The following is a 21014-nucleotide window of genomic DNA, read 5'->3' as shown; positions in this document are numbered from 1 at the left end:
AACGCTATTTCATTGACCACACATGGCTATATGTACACCCCGTCAGTTATGATAAACACGGAAATGAACTAACTTATGTTAAAAAGCGGCGACTGTGGAAAATGACAATGTATATGTACATAAGCGGCGTTCATTTGTGTTCACCATACCCCTCGCTGTAAGCAGAACGAATACCGCAAAGCATTGCCCGCATCATCTTGCCAGTACAGGCCCATGCACGCACGTATACGACAGCCATTTTAGGCACCAAGGCCTCTCTGCCCACTCCCGATAGCCAGCGTCTCTCTCTCCCCCTCACTCCCCAGCCTCGCAAGCATCCCCGACAGCCCCCGGTCCCTCATGCATAGGCCATAAAACCCTCTCCCTCTGCGCGACCCCGCTCTAAAAGTGACACCCCTGCCTAACCGACACCCCCTGCATTTTTTCCAGGAACACCCTTCCCCTCTTCTGATGACCCCCCCGGCTACACCTGGCCTCCCGACCCGGTCCCAAATCATAAAACAAAGCCTCATGGATGTACCTCCCCCCCCCCTGGCCCCGCATAGCAAAGTGTGATACACCAACCGAAGTGCCCGATCTTATCGCCTGCCCAACCTTAGATCTGACCACCCCCTCTTGCCTTCGTGTCCTGTTGGAATGTCCGGCTGTAAGATTACAATCACATGTTACATTTGGGAGGGGAAGCGACATCCGAACGACTGGTATGGGAATAGGCCTGAAGCTGGGATTCCAAACATGCCTTTTCGTACTTCAAAGTGCCTTTATTGCAATAAGGAATGTTTGTACATCATAAACCTGTGTATAAAAGACGGAGCCTCAGAGAAACTTGTTAGAGCACCTCTTGAAGACATTGTGCGGGTGTCCGAAATGACAGGCTCTCCTCATGAGAAATAAAACTCTGTTCTTGCACTCCCGCTTCCAGCGCCCGTCTCTTTATTTGGTAACTGGTCAAAATGGGAACTAAGAGGCGTCGTGTGCCAGCAGCCTGGGCATCGGTTGTAAATTGGGCTGTTTTTCCTCAACCCTGGATAATCTTTCCGCCCTTCAGATTATTACTGATAAATACATAAGGGTACGTGGCGGAAGAGTGTACGTGGCCTTTATAGACTTCTCCACAGCATTCGATAAGGTCGATCGCCCGTTGCTGTGGAGAAAGCTATCCGCTTTGGGAATGCCACCTCAATTGCTAGATATGATCCAAGCGCTACATACAGACACATGGTGTCAGGTTCTGCAAGGAGGAGATAGGGGACTATCCAAGATTATCCCTTCAGTTAATGGCCTTAAGCAAGGTTGTCTCCTTGCCCCACTGCTTTTTTCATTATATATTGCAGATTTACCCGCCTCACTTTCCTCTTGCGATGGTATAGCTCCAGTCTTGGGCGGAAAGCATATCTCATGTCTATTATATGCGGATGATATTTTAATAATGGATCTTATGCCTAAAGGTCTCGCTAAACGCCTCCATGCTCTACATCAGTATGCAGAAATTCATTACTTAAAAATCAATGTATCTAAGAGTAAAATTATGTGCATCTCAGGCCGAAAAAAACATAAGTTTGCGAGCTTTATCTGGTCTGTGGGAGGTGATAAACTTGAGGTGGTAAAGAGCTACGTTTTCCTAGGAAAATTAATCTCAGACACCTTAAGTGATAAACCCCATACCGATAACAATGCCCGGAAAGCCTTATCCCAAGGGAGAAGCTTAAGTGCATTATATTCGGCAATGGGAAGAAGGCATTTTTCATACTTATTGGAGGTCTTCAGGGCAAAAGTTCCCTCTACCCTTTTGTACGGATTGGAACTAATCGACATAAAGCACTGGGATTTTTTAAATGTGGTTGAGGGAAAATTGTTAAGAAGCGTAATTTCCATTAATTCCGCCTGCACAGTGGCTGCTTGCAGACTTGAGTTTGGCCTGCGCAGCAGTTGGGTGCAGGGCCTGGCAGCTGTAGTACGTTGGGTCGCAAGCATAGCCAGAGGAGAAGAGGGGACTATGAGATCCCTCTTAAAGGCAGAATTATTAGGAAGCTTAAGTGAACATTTCTTAATTATTAATAACTTTAGAAAGGCTGTATCGCTTCTGCAGTTGGAAGAGAGTACTCTCTTTTCCTTATCCGCATCCCAGTTAAAGTCTGTCTTGAAAGAGGCCTCCTGGGACCTTAGCTATAGATTAGACAGCGTCTCAATCCTTGCTAAGAAAGGTGTTAATCCCCTTACTGACTCATTTGCAAGAAAATTTGTGCAACCTTACGTTACTTGGAATTTGCCCCATGGCGTCCGGAGATTCTGGTTACTCCTGAGGCAGGACTTGTTACCTCTAAATAATCTTTTGTTTAAATGGTACGGAGTCCCTGCAATTTGCAATCTTTGTCAACTGTCTATTCAAGATCGAATGCATGTACTCTTTATATTTCCAGTGTTGCGTCCATATCGTTGTAAATGGTTAAGGCAAATTTGTTTGCAAATGGGTATTTTAAATGTTAATTCTTTTATGTTTGCCTTATATAACCCCCCAAATGAGAGATTCTGTTTTAATATTTTTAATTTCTTCAAATGCTTCTTAGATATTTACTGAAGGATGGCGTATGTATCTATGAGTTACTTTGTATTGCAGTAATGGTTGTAATTTGTTTTTTTTCTTTTTTCTTTTTTGTAATGAATGGAGTTTTGTATTGTGTGTTTCCTTTATGTGGACCTCTATGGAGTTCCAATACATAATAAAGAAATTGAATTGAATCAAGAAATTGCGATTCAGAGAAAAACATTTAAGACATGTTTTTTTCTAGTTATTTATGGTATGTATAGAGATCTTGTAGGTTTTTTTTTTAAATACAATCATTTTGATTGTGGGTTTTTTTCCCGCTGTCACATGATGATTACTATTGAAATCACTGTTTATAGTGAAAATCAATTTATCTGAGGACAGCAAAAATAAACCAGTAAATATGTTGTCTAAGTTATTTTGTTACATAGGATTTAGAAATATGTATTATAACAGATTTCTTTATTGTCTTCCACAGATATTACATTTTTAAGGTAAGAACAACTAATCATATCTGAGAGTTTCGTGTACCTCTCTCTTATCCTTATTTTTTTCATCCTCTTCCTTTGTTAGTGGTGTTTACATTTGGTTATTCCCTTTAACTCATGCTTTTTATCTTACATCTTTTCTATTAGTATTCTATTCAGTCTTTCTTACTCTTCAGTTTGTTACTTATGTTGCTTTAAAGAGAGTCACCTTTATTGATCCTTTATCACCTTTGTTTCCTGAATCTTAAGTTCTTTGTCTTACTGTACCTTACAATTTGTTCCCTTACTCTGCTTTCTTTAATTATACTCAATTTCCAAGCTAAAATCTATAGTTTAGTTCTTTCACCCTACTTCTTTTCTCTTTATCTGTCTCTCTTACACTCTATGTCTGTTTGTATTCCATTCATCTTCTGTTACTCAACCTTTTTCTCTCTTTTTCTTTTAGTGTTGTTTCTTTATTTTATCTATGTCTTTGAGACATTTAGGTACTCTTAGTCTGTGTAGTTCACAGACTGTTTGTTTCGTGTATTATCAGTGATCATACTCTCATTTTGTCTCTCACTTTCCTTTCCTTTAGACAGTCATTCTTTGAGTGCTATTATTTCTTTCAAATTATTCTGTCTCGGTCTTTTTTTGACCCTCAGTCTTCTTTTCTTTCACTTTCTGTTTCATTCACTTCTACTTTGTTTTGTTTTATAAAATAGCATTATAACCATATTTGTACTTTCCTTCCACAGATACCATGTTTTTAAAAGATTTTAAGTTATTCTTTATTACTATTTCTTAGGTAAGTATAAATAATAAAAATACTTTTTCAACACTGTGTAATTTCTTTGAGTATCCTGGTCATACTTGTGTTGTGTTTTATGTGAGCACTTCCATGGAGGATTGGCTGCACAGTCACAAGGAGCCTCTTAAAAATTAATTTAAGAAATCAGCAACATTTCAGTGAGTTAGTTCACAAATGCGGATGTGTCAAAACATTACAGGTAAATGATATGTGTTAAAGAACTTTACAGCATATTATCAATGGGGTTTTATTCTGCAATTTTCAAATTTAAAAGCCAAGATAGCAGAGATAAAATGATCTCCCTATTACCTAGCTGTCGCTAACACCAGTTAGCGACAGCTAGTAGGAGATAGCGACCATCTTGTGCCCCACTTTGCATGTCAGTGATATTTATCACTAATGAAATGCAAAGTGGGCGTGCCAAGATGTTAGCGACTGGAAACAGTCGCTAACATCGCTATCTCCTTTTACCAACTTTTGGAGATATTCGTGCTAAGCGCGAATATCTCCAAATGCTAACACCTGCCCTGAGCAGTTCTTAGCCATGTTATCCAATGGGAGGTGGATAACATGGCTAAGAGCATTAGCTCGGTAATGCATGAATATCGCGGACTTTCCAGCGATATTCATGCATTGCGGCCGCTTTTTATCGCATTTGCTATAAACCTTGGTAATACCAATGTTTATCTGCGATAAAAATCGCCGCAGCTCTGCGGTAAAATTTTGTCTCTAACCACGCAATAGCGATAATTATCGCTTTTGTTTGGTAATATGCCTTAGTGTTTCCTAATATGGCATGCTGGTGGTTTTACTTTTTTTTATCTAAGGCAATCCCTTCTGTTCGTTGAGGCAGGAAGCTCCTTTGAGAATTCCAATGTGCGGGAGGGGTGCTTCTGGTGCAGTAAAATCCAAGGCCGTTCTAGCATGGGCTGTGAGCCTTATCACAGGGGAGGAGCGCGCCGCTCTCTGAGATGGATACAGTTACACATAACAGGGTAGTGACGTCTGTGGAATTTACGGACGGTTGGTCACCCTAGTGTGCGCCGTGCCCTTGGCACCTCATTACGGCGGACTGTGGAGCCGCAGTGCACAGTTTGGGAATCAGTAGTTTTAGAAATAAAGTTTGATAATTTTAACACTCCTAAGCGTTAAAAATCGCCGTTGGTTGACGAAAAATTATTGGAAGTAAGCCAACATAGTGATAATTATTGCTAGTTGTTTACGGTAAGTAGATTTCTAAACGCAAAAAACGGGACATTAAATAAAAATAGACTATGACTATGATTTTACGTCTAGTGATGATAGTGCATGTTAACATTACCGCGTGAAAACAAGCGTTGTTTTTATGCACTAATGTGTGCTTTGTAATTAGGAGAGGGGGTTGATTTAGTTTTATTTTCCACACCTCCATGTTAACGCTGCCAAATGCTTTATCAAAGCAGCCCGTGCAACTCGTACGATAAACAAGTTTATTTAAACTGTTTTCTTAACAATAGCCGTGTACGTGATAGTATTTTCGCCTTCAAAGAGATTTTGCTTGTAGTTTAACATACGCCTACTATGCATGTCATTAACTGTCTGTGCTGCACACATGCAAAGTGCTTTTACCGCAGGCGGTGTTATGACGTTCTAACAAAGGTGTTCAGGAACATTTACAAGGATACGGAAGACTTTATCGCTGCTTTGAACGGCAGGAAGTTCCCGATATAGGAGCGAAAACGGCGTCCATAATATGCTTTATAAATTGCAGTCGAACTTTATGTTAGATATAAAGGCTTATAACATACGTTTCAATTTGAATTTTTTTGAACATAGGGGCATATTATCAAGGACGGTCGATACATTTTCGCCGCTTTTATCGACAGGAAATTGCCGATAAAGCGGCGATAATGGGTTTGATAATATGCCGTATGGAAATATTATCGAAGCCCATGTGAGATGTGAAAACATCTAATATGGGCTTCGATAGGAATTCCATACAGCATATTATCAAGTCCATTATCGCCGTTTTATCGGTAGTTTCCTGCCGATAGAAGCGACGATATTGTATCGTCCGTCCTTGATAATATGGCTCATATTATGAAGGCGATTATCGGCGCTTTTGTTACTGCGTTCTGCCGATAAAGCGACGATAAATTATCACGTCTTCTTCATAATATGCCCCAAGTATTGCCGCATTCTTTAATTATTGTTCTGAAAATGCGGCGATACTTTAGCTTATGAATAGAGCTATTTTTGGTATAATGAGGTAGTTCTGAAAAGAACTGTTTTTTTTTTTTTTTTTTCAAAAAGTTTTTTATTCTTTATAATTTGTAAAACTGGAACCACATTTTTGAACTGTAAAACAGGAACATAGGAAGTTGTTGAAAAATTAGCTGCATTCGAATCTTACATGGTCATTATATCTTCTTTCAACAAGAATGAGGCTCTGCTCCCCGTACACAATCAATCCTTTACACTTGTTGCATTTTATATGCACTTTCTTTAAAAATGGTTTCAACTCCATGTTGCAGTCGATGGAGATGTAGGTCGCCTGGTCGATGAAGTACTGGCCTCAGCTGGTGGTAGTTCTGTTGCCAGAGCTCTAGTCGCTGCCTGTGCATATTGCACAGGGTGGACTTGGCTCATATGTCTCTTCATGGTATGAATTGAAAAGGAATATTTTTTGGTAGGATTTCCTCTTGAAAGTACTGAGCTACAAATTGTGCAATTTACTTTCGGAGCATTTACTTTTGATGTAATATATGACGTCATCAGCAGTGCATTGCACGCGCAAGTTATAGTGAGTCCAACTAACTATAACGTGGGAATTTCAATGGTTTTATGCGTGTAAAATTTAGAGCTAACTATAACTGGTGTAAAACCTATGGTTTTTTCAGTGAATTTCATAGGTTTTTTAAATGCTACTTCGTAACTATAACGTGTGTAAAACCTATGGTTTTTTCAGTGAATATATATATATATATATATACACACTTTACTGTGACTTGCTTGAACAATCTGCAAAGCAGAACACAAAGAAACAGGAAGTGAGGTGGGTCGTGCCTCCTCTTATGGTAGATCAGAGGTGAAGGAGGTCGGCCATATTAGGGAGGGATGGATAGGCTAGAGCGCTAAATTGCTTGGAGGAATCTGTGGGGAAGCTGAAGCTCACTACGTTATTATTGTGGCGAGGAAGACTTAGGAGGAGGTAACGTGCAGAATGCAACTTAATGCAGTCAGCAAAATCCTGCAAACAGGCGCTCAATGGCTTGTATGCAGTCTTAGAAGCACCTTTCAGGGATTCCCAAATTGGTAGTGTTCTGTTAATTGATACTGCAATTTGCTGCCCCACTTTTTAGCTCCCATATGGGTGTTGATGAGTATCCCTGTCTCGGCTCGCTTTACTGTACCATTGCGTGCTCATGACAAGGTACTTCAACACCATTGTTCTCAACTCATTCTTAAAAATACTTTTCAACACAATATCCTTTTTTACCTAAATTACATTTTTAACGGAAAAATATCCTAAGCCTTTAAGCATATCAAGTTTAACTGACTGAATCTGGTGCTGCCTTTCGAGGAGATTAAACCCTCTGTCACCCACTTCCTCGACCTGTGTCTGCTGACTGACTACATTTTCTGCTACTATTTATTTTAAATTTAATATGCATGGCACTCAAGATCATTCTAGTAGAGATTTCTACCACGTAGCCTTCAATAATTATACTGGCATCTCTGAAAACAGGAATAATGTATATTTCCATAACAGTACTTAACTGAAAAGAAGAAATAATCGTGCCTGCTAATTCTCTGCTATTACGTATCTGACCTGTATTTATCGCCACTTTTTTATTATTATTATGATATTTATTATTTTAGTAGAAACGTTGCGAAACATCAGGAATACAATACATACTCTATTTTGTACACCGATTTATAAAAGGAAAGCGTTTGTAATGAGGTACCTGAAAACCCACCACCAGGGCTGCTGCTGAATAATTCTCTGACACGTTTTAAAAGCTTTCTAATAACCTGCTTCAGATCTGGTTCACGAGGTACTGTGCATGTGTAAGCGTTAATGCCATCTGACAGCCCGGGCCTCTCCTGGGGCAATGCTGGCGCAGTCTGGGTTCTAATTAACGTGGCCGAGTTTTGCTGTAGGTTTAACTGTATCCCAGATGCTGCGATAGTCTGTCAATTACAGTAGCATCCCCTCTTCCAAAGAAACTGCGCTCAGAAAGGCCCACTAATCTCCAAAATACAAGCGAAACGGCCTGAGCTGGGTGTATTAAAAGATTATCTAGATTCTAGAGGGTGCCCTGGTACTAGGCCAGCAGGGGACACATGGCTGCGGGCACCTCCGTTGCATGTCGGAGGAAAAACAACAATATCTCTCTGTTGCCTTTTATATGGGGCTGGTTGTATTTGCATTAGAGCTTTAATGTAATGCACTGATCTTTTTAAAAGAGGGTAAATCCGCTACAGAATACTGCAAGTAGAATTCCTGTTCGCTTAAAACATATTTCTAAATTTAGCCCGTCTGTTTGCCCACGCAAACAAACGGTGCACGTATTACTTCTGCTTTCGATTGTATTTCTAAAATAGAAATAGATATTTTCAGTTCATAAAAAGCAGGCGGCTGTGCTGATTCTAGCATTCTCCACTAGGTTACATTTATCACTGGTTATGAGCCTTAAGGCAGTGGAATGGCTTCAAGTACTTCAGTTTGGGGACACTATGTCTCATTGTGGCATGTGTGTGCATTGAAAATACTAATAAACAAACCTTTCAACAAGAAATAAGTATTTACGTTTCTGACTCAAAAATCGTGCTTTCTTTTCATTGCTTTAATTCCAGTGTTCTGTCATTCTCGAACAAAATAAAAGGGAGAACTACAATTTCAGAATAGAAGCAGTGAGATAGAATACATCAAAGAAAGCTATTCTTTAGAGTGACTCTGGGCTCGAGAGGGAAGGAGAGTGCTGCAGGCCTAGCCTAGAGAATAAGCAACCATGTGCAATTTACGAGTGCTCCAGGGCAGAGGCGTTTGCATGAGAAGGCTGGAACAGGGTTGAGAGGTAAGCTGTGTCGGCGAGGCTGCTTAGTGCCTTCCCACCCTACCAGAAGTAGGCCTCTTCCATCCTACGTCCACAGCTCAAGTCCTTTAAGGAAGCCCAGTCTCAAAGTCAGCCTGCTTGTATTACGTAGGAAAAGACCCATTCCCAGCTACATCCACGATTGGCGGAGCGACACTGACTAGACTTTGCACCTCCTTGGAGAGGGGGGCCTCCCTACTTTCATGATGCATCCATGTCAACCTTTGGGCTTTGAGCCCCATTGAGGCAGGACACAGGTATCTGGAGGAACATACTTGTTGTGCTCTCATGTCCACCCCATGGCTACTTACATTAACTCACTCTCCATTGTTGGGGCAAAGATCATTTCTTGCGGCCCGTCCAGGTCGATTTGTAGCCCAGGAGGGTGACATCTCAAGCGGGACCGGTGTGCTCTTGCGCTGGTCTCTGCAGGGCCAGGATGGTGTTGTTGGGTCCTGTTGCCTCTCTGTTGTTTGTATTTTTTATTTGTTTCAGATTTTTCCCGGTCAGGTGTCGTGTTTGGGGTGGGTTGGTGATTACCCCTGTCTTACTGGTCGGAGTCCGCACCAACACATATAGGCTTGCACTGCATTGATCGTATAGCCACCCTGCTCCAACAGTGGCAAAATGAATGCGAGAACCCTGCATTCTGACTATTCAACACCCGGGGCGTGGGAGCCCTTCATCTGGGCCGCTCTATCTGTGCCCTGTCAAGCACTATCTTGGGCGCACCCGCTTATGCAGCAGCTAGTTACACTTATATTCTCCATGGACACTGCACAGCATATTAAATTACTCTCCCTCAAAGGCCAGGCCTGAATTCGCCTAACAATCGCAAGCAAATTTGGTGATACCTTCTTCAACAAGACCCAGATGTCATCTTCCTCCAGGAGACACACCTCCTGAGGGAGGACAGCCACAGCATGTCCCACCTGACATACCCCCATCGTTTTGGGGCCCACATTCCTACCAAAATGCTAGGAGTAACACAAGACAGGGTGCACCAGGCCGAACCCGGCCAAATCTACTGTTGAAAAAGCCATGTTTTTAATTTCCTTCTGAAGGTAAGTAGATCCTGCACCTGTCTGAAAGAAAGAGGAAGGTGTTGTAACTTGGCACTTGGTACCACCCCTCCCTCCTGTTACCCCCTCCTGCTTCCTCCCCACTTGGTATGGCCCGTGCTGTCACTGGAAGGCAGCAGTAGAATGTTGATGAGTTACGATCCTGTCAAGCTGGGAGCACTTGTGTTGAATTTAACTTATTAAAGGTTCTGGAACTTTACACCGTGTGGACCTCATTACTACATTTATTGGCGACGAGGGAAACGGAGCTGAGCCAGGGTCAGTTAGGTGCTCTCCCCTGGATTTGAATGAGCTTGGACGAGGAAAAAGAAAATATGAAATTATAAACAGAGGATTTACCTTGGGCAGTCCGTGTGAAAAAGAAATGTTGAAAGGAGTAAGACCCAAGAATATGAGCCCTGGAACAGGTGGAAGTTCGTGAGGTGAGCAGTTTCAGCGTTGTGAGGAGAGCTGAGTGGAGCGGTGAACGAATTTGGAATCGTCGACGCCGTGTTTGAACTTTATAAATTGAGCCTCGGTGACTGAGTTTAAAAGTGTGCGCGGCAAGAGTACCCAGTGTTCTCTGTTTCCGCAAGTAATAGAGAGGCAAATCAGCGCATTTTGAGTGCAGCCAAAAGTTCCGTCACATTTGACAAACCTCTCCTCAAATCTGCAGAGCAAACCTGATACCAATTTGGAGAGGGCACTGCCACCGTGTGGACATTTTCAAGCATTGAAGCGTGAGAAAATATACAGTAAGAACAGTTCAGCGTATGACAAATCAACCGAGCTACGAGGAAGTGAAGCACAATTTAGTGGCGGTTTCCCTCGGTTGTGAAAAGTCGGAAGGAAAGAAGTGTAACTCTCCTCAGTGCTATGCGTAGGAATTGAACCACACCGGAGCAGAAAAGCAGCATCAGAGAGTGTCGACTGAAAGGAATAAGACGACACTGAGCTTACCAGTATCTACCAAAGGCAAATTGGTGAGTCATTGTGGATGGGAGGAGGAGAAGTGAGCGGGGCAGGGAGCGATCTATTCCCTGAAACTGCATTTTGATCTTTTGTGAGGCACCGCTGAGCGCGAGGGGAAGTCACCCTATGGAGAACTTTAAGGTTACAAATGCTGATTTAATTCAATAAAAAAATAAATAAAATAAAAAACGTGAGGAGGCAAAGAGACTTTGAGTATTCTGAGCTGAGTGAAGACATTTAAGTGGAAAAAGGGAACGAATTTAAATATCTGCCACCGCTGTTAGTAGTGGATAAATCTAGCATTGTGAGGAGAGTGGCCAGTGAATATAAGGTCTAGGACTTACCGGGAGCCAACCGGAAGAGATTAAATGAAATCTGGTCGCTTTATACTGGAATCTGCGTAGTCTTCAGCCTGACGGGTTGCCTTTAAGGAGCTTGGGGCTAAGAGCGAAGTTGTAGAAGTTAATGGGACGCAGCGAACGACTTATGGAGGCATTGTTATTGTTCCTGTCACTGAGTGGGTGCCCTGTAAGCACCTTGCTTTGTCCCCCCCGTGGTTTGTGAGGACTGGTGTGGGGCGTGGGAAGCAGTGAACACTCGTGAAGGTGAAGACGTAGCAGGTCTTGCTCCAAGGAACCCCCGAGTCCTCAACTGGAAGTTCCCGCCCTGTAATTGTGGAAAAGAAAGAGGACTTCACAGTCTTCGTCACTTTCTGTGTGAATATTTGAGATAGCCTCGTTCGATGCGAGGAGGAGATGTCAGCGGAGCTGTGAGCAAAGTCTATCCTTGATTACCGCTTTGGATATTGAGTTGAGCGCAGTGTTAAGCCTGTGAACGGCGTTGGAAGTGAGATTCCTCCTCAGATTTCCAGTGGGCAACAAAAGAAAACGTTAAGGTTTGGGGCGTGTGAGTGAGGTTCCCGGCATACTGAATGGGCTTACACTCTAGCAAAAGTGATAACGCACTGCCATTTTGATGCCAGTTTAACCAGCAGACCACGTGAAGCCACTCCGGTAAGGTGGGGTAAAGCCGAATTTTGAATTTAAGGGCAAGCGGAGGAAGAGGATGTGGCAGTGATCTCTAGATTTATATGAAAGTTGAAGTAAAAAATAAAAAAAAATAAGAGTGAGCAATTTATAATTATTGAGCAAAGTAAAAGAATCGCCGTGTCAGGAGGAGGAGATATCGGCATATGATGATAACAGCGTTACCTCGTTAGCACAGGATGAGGTACCTTAGCTAGTATTGAGAAATCCTTATGGTACGACAACGGGGCTCCGGAGCAAACACGCCATTGCGTTTGGTGAAATTAAGCATACCTACTCTTTTCACCTACTGTGTGCTTCGCTAGTAGCATAGAACCGAGAGAAACTTACTGTTGGTGTTCTGCTTATCTGGTCTTATAGCAAAATAACATGGAAATAAACAAAAGGTATAACGTATCTCCACCGGAGCCAATTTTTGAAAGGGATGGTATTACCACAAATACTAGGGAAGAATGGAAGGTATATTTTCGCAATTTGGAGGCTAAAATAGAGAATGAGGAAAAATCATTACTTCCCAATGATAAGGTGGAAATATTGTTGAATAGATTAAGTGCAGGAGGGGAAGAAGCCTACGTCAACATTGAAAAGATGGACAAAGAGGAAGCTGGTAGGAATGTAGGTGAAGTAGTTATGGAAGATACAATGGATCACTATTTGCAAGTTATGTCTGGTGATGTACAAAGGTACGAAGTTTTCAGGGATAAAAAAGATGATAAAGTGGGAATGAACATGAGTAAAGTTAACCCTGTGGGTACTATCAACTCTGGAGGAAGTGATTTTGATACTGTCGCTGATTCTGAGTCACATTATTCCACGGTGAGCACGAGTTTGTGGAAAAGTAAATTAGCTGGAGCTTTTGGATTTGAACTCAAAGAGTCCAACATATCCCTTAAAACGTACATAGGTGATGACAATAACATAACAGGGAGCAAAGAGTTTGAATGGAGATACAAGAAAAGAAGTACAAGGAAAACGTTTTACATCACAGAGATTGAACCCTTTGATCTGAGAGGAGTGGAACAAAAGAAATCTAGATGTATGATATACCTAGAAAGCAATGAACACAGGAGTAATCGGGTGAGAATCAACAGCACACAATTAGCCAGGTTTGAGTGGTTAAAAGAAAGGAAACCACCATATAAGGGTGAGGTGGCATGGAAAGGAACTGCTTGTAGAGTGGAATGGAGAAAAAAGGTGGTTATGGACAATCTCAAAGTAAAATGTGGTACATATAAAGGACTTGAAAGGAGAAAGAATATGAGCAAGGAATCTGTGAAGGTAAAAAGTGAAGAAGTTAGAAAAAAAGAAAATGAGCTTATTAGTAAAGGTAAATGTAAGGTAACTCCAACTAAAGGAGTAAAGGAGGAAAAGTGTAATCCTACACGACGCAATTATTGGAGAGAGTGGCATGAAGCTTCATGGAATGAACCCATTTCCAGAGGATCAGGTGCTGAGTATGGAAAGAGATCCGAAGTGGGAGGATGGCCTAGACCAGACAACGAAGATGAAAAGGTGTATGAGGTCTGTGGTGTTACCAGGCGCAGGCGCAGTGCGGTCTGGTCCAGGAAACTACCAAAGGGAAAGATCTTAAGGTTAGTATCACTCACCTGGATGGTGGTGACGATACGAGGGAGAGTAGAATGGAGCACATTAGAAATAGAGTTCCCAGGTGTCCGGGAAGTATAAGAGTAGACAGTGGAAGAGGGTAAAGAGGCACACGATCAGGTGCTATGCTCACTCCTCGAACTAAGCTTGGAATTGACCGGTGGCTGACTGGCATTGCGGAATAGCTGATGTTCTAGGAATCTTCTACCCTGTAGCATCCGCCTGGGCAGTCCGGATTTCCACGTTGGATTAAGGCCAGGACATTTGGTTGGCCATCGCAGAACTAATAACTCCCGTTGTCAGTAACACTTCCTGTGTAAGGTTGAACTGAGGATTACCAGAAGTTTGACTTGGGGTTCGTCATCACGGAACCAATAACACTGGTTTACAGTTATACCACAGGTGACATTTTTGCGGAGTATAACTAGAAGTCTGAAGTGTAGGCCTCCTGGTCTACGACAATGGGGTAGTGATGTCTTACCAGTGTCTACATAATTTCCGTGAGCTCAGACACTAGTATTAAGAGCATTAGGTCTCACAGTCTCTTGTTAAGAATTTTGGGGTTCAGGGGGGACGGGAGGTTGGGGCGTCCAGCCCTTGTTTTACCCTTCCCCATCTTACATTACCGGGAGATTAAGGGGATTCCCAGTCACTTTATGGTTAGTATACACGGGGTTAAGAGTAGATACAGTTTCAGTCATCCACCCTCCCGTCCTGGGATTTCCCCATCCCGCCCGCTCAGAGACTGTTTATCTCGCTTAGAGGGGTCATCTGCCAGTTTTGATAGAGGCTTTGGGTTCACCCCTTTAGATTTTCCAGGTTTTTACAGGGGTTTGGGTCTTCTGTGAAGGACCTGCAGCTTTTCATGTTAGCGCATTTGCAGTCATCTCTTTTCCCTATGCTACCGTCTTTCTCTCTCTCATTGCTTCTCTCTCTTCTTTCCCCTATTCCTTCCTCCTCGCCATTCCGCCTCCCCTCTCAGCTGTCCCATTCATTTTCCCCCCTTTGTCTCCCTAGGGAGGATGATGTGTTGTAACTTGGCACTTGGTACCACCCCTCCCTCCTGTTACCCCCTCCTGCTTCCTCCCCACTTGGTATGGCCCGTGCTGTCACTGGAAGGCAGCAGTAGAATGTTGATGAGTTACGATCCTGTCAAGCTGGGAGCACTTGTGTTGAATTTAACTTATTAAAGGTTCTGGAACTTTACACCGTGTGGACCTCATTACTATCCCAAGGCGAGAGGCCACCACTTGAAAAGATCTGCCACCTATCTGAGAAATTAATAACCTTGGGGTAGTGGTCAGAAACTGGACAGAGGACCTCAAGGTTGGTTGTGGTGTATAGTGCTGGATCCTCTCCCCCAGATATTTCCCTATCTTATGGAAGGCTTTAAAAACCAATCTAACACTTTAAAATGAATCCTCTTCCGAACCGGGAGCCAGTGTAGGGAGGACAGCAGAGGGGTCATTCTTGTCCTAGGCCCTGTCAAGAGAATGGCTCTGGCTGCCACATTCTGGATTACTTGTAGACGACCTAATAAGTAATCCGGAAGGCCCAAGTACAGGGCTTTCATTTAGTCCAGTCTCGATACCACAAAGGCCTGGACTACCGTCTTCCTGTGACAGACTGGGAGCAGGGGGAGAAAGTTCCTTAGCATTCTCAGTAGCCCAAAACAGGTCCCGGCCACCAATTGGATCTGAGCCTTCATAGAAAGGGCAGCATCCAATTTGACCCCAAGATTTTTTACAATGCTGACTGGGGAAGCGGGGGGAGGGGACATATCGTGTGGCCACCATTGGTGCCATGCTCCACAGGGTTTAGAGCTGAAGAAAATAATCTCTGACTTTTCAGAGTTGCACTTCAGTTGATTTTGCCTGAGCCAGGAGAACACCTCTGAAAGACAGCTATTAATCACATTGCCGTTAAACTTGGCACCCTTCTCACAAGTGAACAACAATTGCATGCCTTCCGCAGACGACTCGATCTTAGCGCCGTGTTTCTTAGCGAGGAGTGTGAGAGGGGCCATGTACAGGTTAGGCCTGTGGGACCCCAACATTCATGGGAGCGATAGTGGCCGAGAATGGAGGGGCCCAGATAGTTTGTCGACGGTTACTTAAAAAAAAGTTGAACCATCTAAGTACTGTGCCTCCATTACCACCCTCCTAGAGCCTTTGCAATAGTCTGATCTGGGGCATGGTATCGAACGCTGTGGAAAGGAGGGGCTTTACCACCTTCTCTTCCACCAACATGCCACTTACCTGTCACCCAGATTTCACCCTGGTCTTTGACCCCCACCCAATACGTTCCCAGGCTGGGAGGCCAGTAGTGTAGAACCCTGCATGATCTCTTTGCAGGAGGCACTATCAAACCATTTGATCAATGCAAAGTGGACTTCAAAGTCCCAGAATCGACGTGACTACAATACCGTCAGTTAAGTCACTGGGGGCACCACCCCTTTAACGCACAGGGAAACACGCAGGCATATACTCCCTTCAAGAAATTGGGTAGGTGACACAATGGCACCAGGGGTGTGTGATTTAAAGCCTACCAAGTTCTTCAACACTCTATGCCTTCCCCCACACACACGTTCCAAATGCAATGGCAGACTAGGACTTCAGAAGGCTTCTCACAAAAGCAATGGGAAACACTATGGTGCAACATCCCCAAAACCTACACAAGAATACACCCATGAGAGACAGCGTATAAGATCATGACAAAGTGGGACTACGCATTGACACACCTGCACACTATCTATCCTACTGCTTCCATTCTCAGAACCAGTGGACTTCTGGCACATTTGGTGGTCTTGATCCCTCATTACTACTTATTAGAAGGAGATCCTCGGTCACAAAAAACACTGTAGGATTTCAAATCCCGGCTTCCTACACCACGGTTATACTGGGTGTCCGACCTCTTTAACTAGAAGAAGAATGACTGAAGGTTCATTAGCCATATGTTAGGCACTGCAAAACAGCTTAAAGCTTTAGCCTGGAAGAAGACCACAGAACCATCCATTGCTCAATGGTTCAAGTGTCTTTGGCATGTTATGGTAATGGAACTTCTGTAACACAAACTAGCCTAGAATGATGCCAAATGTGTCCGCATCTGCCCAACACTTATAGATTATTTCTCCTGCCGTGAGTATACCTGCGGCGGTGGTTGCTGTGTTTGACCCTCGCCCAGTAACCCTCTACCCCCTCCTTCACTCTACCCAAACCAACACAGAAACCCACTAGTGTACCAACCCAAGGCACAGTTTTGGCTTGGTAGCTTCTTGGGATGCACCTTTGACCTGCATTAGTTATATTGTTTGGTTGCAATGTTTCTAGACGTATGACATGTATATTTGCTTGCAGTGCCCCCTTGCTGGGTAATCTGCACCTGTTGCACCTTTAGCGTGCTTGTGATATTTGTGTATTACTGCTTGCCCTTGTCCTTTAAGGAGGCCCAGTTTCAAAGTCAGCCTGCTTGTTATACAAAGGCAACGGTTGGAATACCACAACTCGCAGTCTTCTGTATATTAATCTGTCCTCAGTAGAGTGTCCAACGATCTGCAAAGCCGTGTGATGAACCTAAGGGAATTCAAGTAGTAAGCCTTGTCTTCTTCACCACTCTTCATTCTTGAGTTGTCTAAGTCACGCTCTGGTATTGCCTCTACTTATTCATTTTGTCAGTCTCTATCAAACCACAAGAACAGATTCATCAGTGTCAAGCTCTGTCAAGGTTAAGTTATGAAGGCTATGTGATGCGAGCCAATGCTATACTTCTATGAAGGTTGGTGCAGAAGATCAGGGCATCTGGGACTTAGGAGTTCAAGTTACCAGCTGTCAAGCTTTTGATCACAAGAAAGCTGTGGACACCTAAAAAGCCAAACAGGGTCCCCCACCAGAAAGCCTGTTTGAGTGGCAGTGTGGCTAGGATGTGTTAACGCTCAAATCGTTTCTTTTTAGCATCCTTCCTGTGAAGATACAAATCGCAATTACAAACCTATCTTGATGTACCAAACTTGAAAACAATTCTTACAATTCGTGTAATGTTCCTGTAATGTTCCTGTAAAATATCAAGAGGCTACTACTCAGCAATATTGTCATAAAAGCAAGGGGTTAGTTGCCTGGCTTCTACCAGTTCCTAAAGCACCTGAGATGGTCCTAAAAGGTAACTATGTCACTGTTCTGAAGTTACAAATGTTCCACAGTCTTATCCACAACAATACAACTACAGAAGGAGGGGCCATTTATTCCAGCCCCAGGCTCAGCACCTCCTCACATTGAAAGTATGACACAGGATAACCGGCTGCTACTTATGTGAGGAAAGCTAAAAAGGGTCTAAAAGTACTCCTTCTAGAAACACTACTCTACTACACACACTTGGATCAAAGGCATGCCACTTCCATTTTGTAACCAAAACAAAAATGAAGAAATACAGCAGTGTGCCTCGGGACAATCTATGCAGTACTCATTACAAGTGTCAACATACATGCTTTTCAGGCAAAGTCTGCCAACTGAAGCTGGCATCTCCAAACATCCTCATCATTCTTTACATATACTCTTATCAATGCTAAGACAATGCCAAGCGTTTCTGCACTGCCAATTCAAACCCGACATGTATTGGATCCTATCATTTTTACTTCCACCTCATTATTGAAAGGTGTAACTAAGCACACATTTATCTGACTAAAGTCTATATTTCATCCTTCTAGATGGTTATAGATATCTACATATCAATGATTCATCCTTTATGCACTGCCCAAGTTCTCACGTAACACCATAGACAACATACTTAATTAATAACATTATTGACATCACATGACACTACAAAATACAAGGTGATGGAAAAAAAGGTTGACTTAATCTCAGTCATTGGGGATCACTCAGGCGAATATTCCAGACCATCGTTATTCACCCACGGCGTAATTTTAGACAGAGACCCGCCTTATGCAAATCAACCTTGAAGCTTTTCCAGTAAGATCAGTCCAGACCAAACTGCAGAATCATGTCCCCTTAAAATGAGAACACAAGCAACCCAGATAGGTTTCAACCTGATTAGGTTTCATCAGTGAAGTATAGCCTGAGTCCTATGGCACGTATCAGCAATTTTATGAATACTAATTGATGAAAGGAATATGGTACAATTGAGACATCTTGTCTTTATATACTCTATGAAGTGTGCAGTACCAGCAAACTGTTTGTGACATAAGACATGGAACTCTGTGCGTGACTTCCACCGGTTTAGAAGAAGCTGGGCTGCAGAGCGGTTAGGGTGGGATCACCAAGTGAATGCTTTCCCTGAAGATGGAGGTAGGCCATTCACAGCCCATACTGCGCCCTCCATTGCCACAGTGACAACCAAACCACCATTCCTGTCAGCAGACAGCCGAGTGAAGCCACAGGGTGCAGAACAGGAAACAGCAGCTGCAGTGCACCTCAGCTCTCACCACAGCTTCAGGAAAGGGGGGGGGGCGCTCGGCCCCCGCGCACACATGGCTGGGCCCGGCCCCCCCCCCCTCCACCAGTCCTGGTTGTCTGCGCGTCCCGCCAGTTGACCCGGAAGCAGTTTTGCGCTTCCGGGTCGAAGGGGCGGGATCGCGGCTTAGGGGGGGTTTAAGAGCCTAGGGAGCGTGGGAAACGGCCTCTTTGTGCCCGCGCTTCCCAGGCTCGCTCCTCGCCCCGCTGTGGGGCCTTTAATTTTTTATTTTTTTGTCTTCTCAGGTGTATGAAACCAGTCGGCATCGCGACGGAGGAGCATGCCTGGAACAGCGCAGTTGGCGCTTCTGCATTGGAAGTACCCCAGGACAACATTAAGGAATGGCGGAGATCAGTGCGGCTGGTGTGGTCATCGTGCGTGGGAACTGCCCCGGGAAACAGCGGGACGGTCGGAGAGCCCTGGGACAGCGCCTGGAACAGCGTCGGCGGTGCGAGCCCGCTTTTGCACGGAGCTCGAGGTCCAGGGGTGAAATCGTGTGATTGAGTCCAAAGCACCTCGTGCCAATCGGCGTGCAGTGGAGCAGAAGCAAGCCCCCTCTTCCGAGTGCTCGGGGACCAACTGCGGTGTATTTCTAGGTAACAGCGGTGGCTGGAACAGCAGAATGACGAGAAAAGCTCACGAGGCGCACAGAGCAATATCAGGTGAATGTACGCTAGCCAGATTGCCGACCAACAAGTGGGGGGCATTTTCGTGGTGACCGGGCATTTGTTGCTTTGGTGTGCTATTTGAAGGAGCGGGGGCGAAGCTCTGTGGGGAACTGTGCGTGGTTTGAAAAGAACGCTAACTGCTGGTATTGGGTGCTTTGTGACCCTGGTTAAAGAACGGTTGTAAATTGTACTAAAACAAGGCACTGCACTCATGATTGAAGAAAGAATTCAAATTTTAAGCACTGATCAGCAGGTCTCGTCGAGGCCGTGGGTTGGGGGTCATCGGTGTATTTGTAGCGCTCGAAAACATGTGGCTTCCTTTGCTGGTCTCTAACTCATCTGTGTGGAACTCTGACTATTTTCACATTTACTGGATATGGGGCAGAGCGCTTTTGTTCCCTTTAGTTTCTGTCTCATTATGGGCTGTGTGCGGTGCCACACCCCCCTTTTTTCCTTCGGAAACGAACGTGAAGGGAGAACGCTCAATGTCTGAAGTGAAGCAGGGTCGGGCCTGGTAGTGCTTGGATGGGAGACCACCGGGAAAGACAAGGCGCTTAAGGCAATTAACAAATTGCACAGCGCTCATGCACATAAGCGGACCTGGTATAGTCTTGGTTCACAGTCTTGGTATAGTCTTAATTGATTCACGGGGCGGCCTAATTGAGGATGGGAACAGGCGCGCCTTGTGGACGTGATATAAGTAGAGCCTGCCTGCACTGTTTCAAAGAAATGAGTTATTATAATATTAGGCTGGTTTTGAACAAGTGGGCTTGTGCGTCCATTTAAAACTCAAGCACGGACGTGAACTAAGTACTAGTAGCATACCGATGCTATCAGTAGCAGGTTTCGCCCAAACAGGCACTGATCCTTTTGTAACATGCACATTGGTGGTTGTGTTCAAGTAATGCTGCTGTTCATATTGGGAAGCGCTCTGACACTTTCGGGTTAAGTCAAGCTATATAACAATGCATGAAATGAATGAAGATTGCATGCTTTTCAGACGGGATAGATAGAAGTGTATTTAGCATGACTAAGGGGGATTTCTTCACATTGGGATGCCAGAATCTGCGCTAATGGTTGTGTATCCATTACTTTAAGCGGTTGGTTTGATAAATGCCATTTATAACCAGGCTATTTGTAAAGATGGAGAATATCGTATCAAGCATTCATTGAGTGAGGTGAGCGCAAGACTCGCCAAGAATCATTGTCGCAGGCGCTTAATCTAATGGCTGCTACGGTTTCTTAGCCACTCAAAAACATGTGGAATTTTAACATGAAGTCTCCAGCTGAATTGAGGA

Source organism: Lissotriton helveticus, chromosome 3_1 (assembly GCF_964261635.1).
Source record: "Lissotriton helveticus chromosome 3_1, aLisHel1.1, whole genome shotgun sequence".
Lineage (NCBI taxonomy): Eukaryota > Metazoa > Chordata > Amphibia > Caudata > Salamandridae > Lissotriton > Lissotriton helveticus.
The sequence above is the reverse complement of the archived record's forward strand: the minus strand, read 5'-3'. Positions refer to the sequence as shown.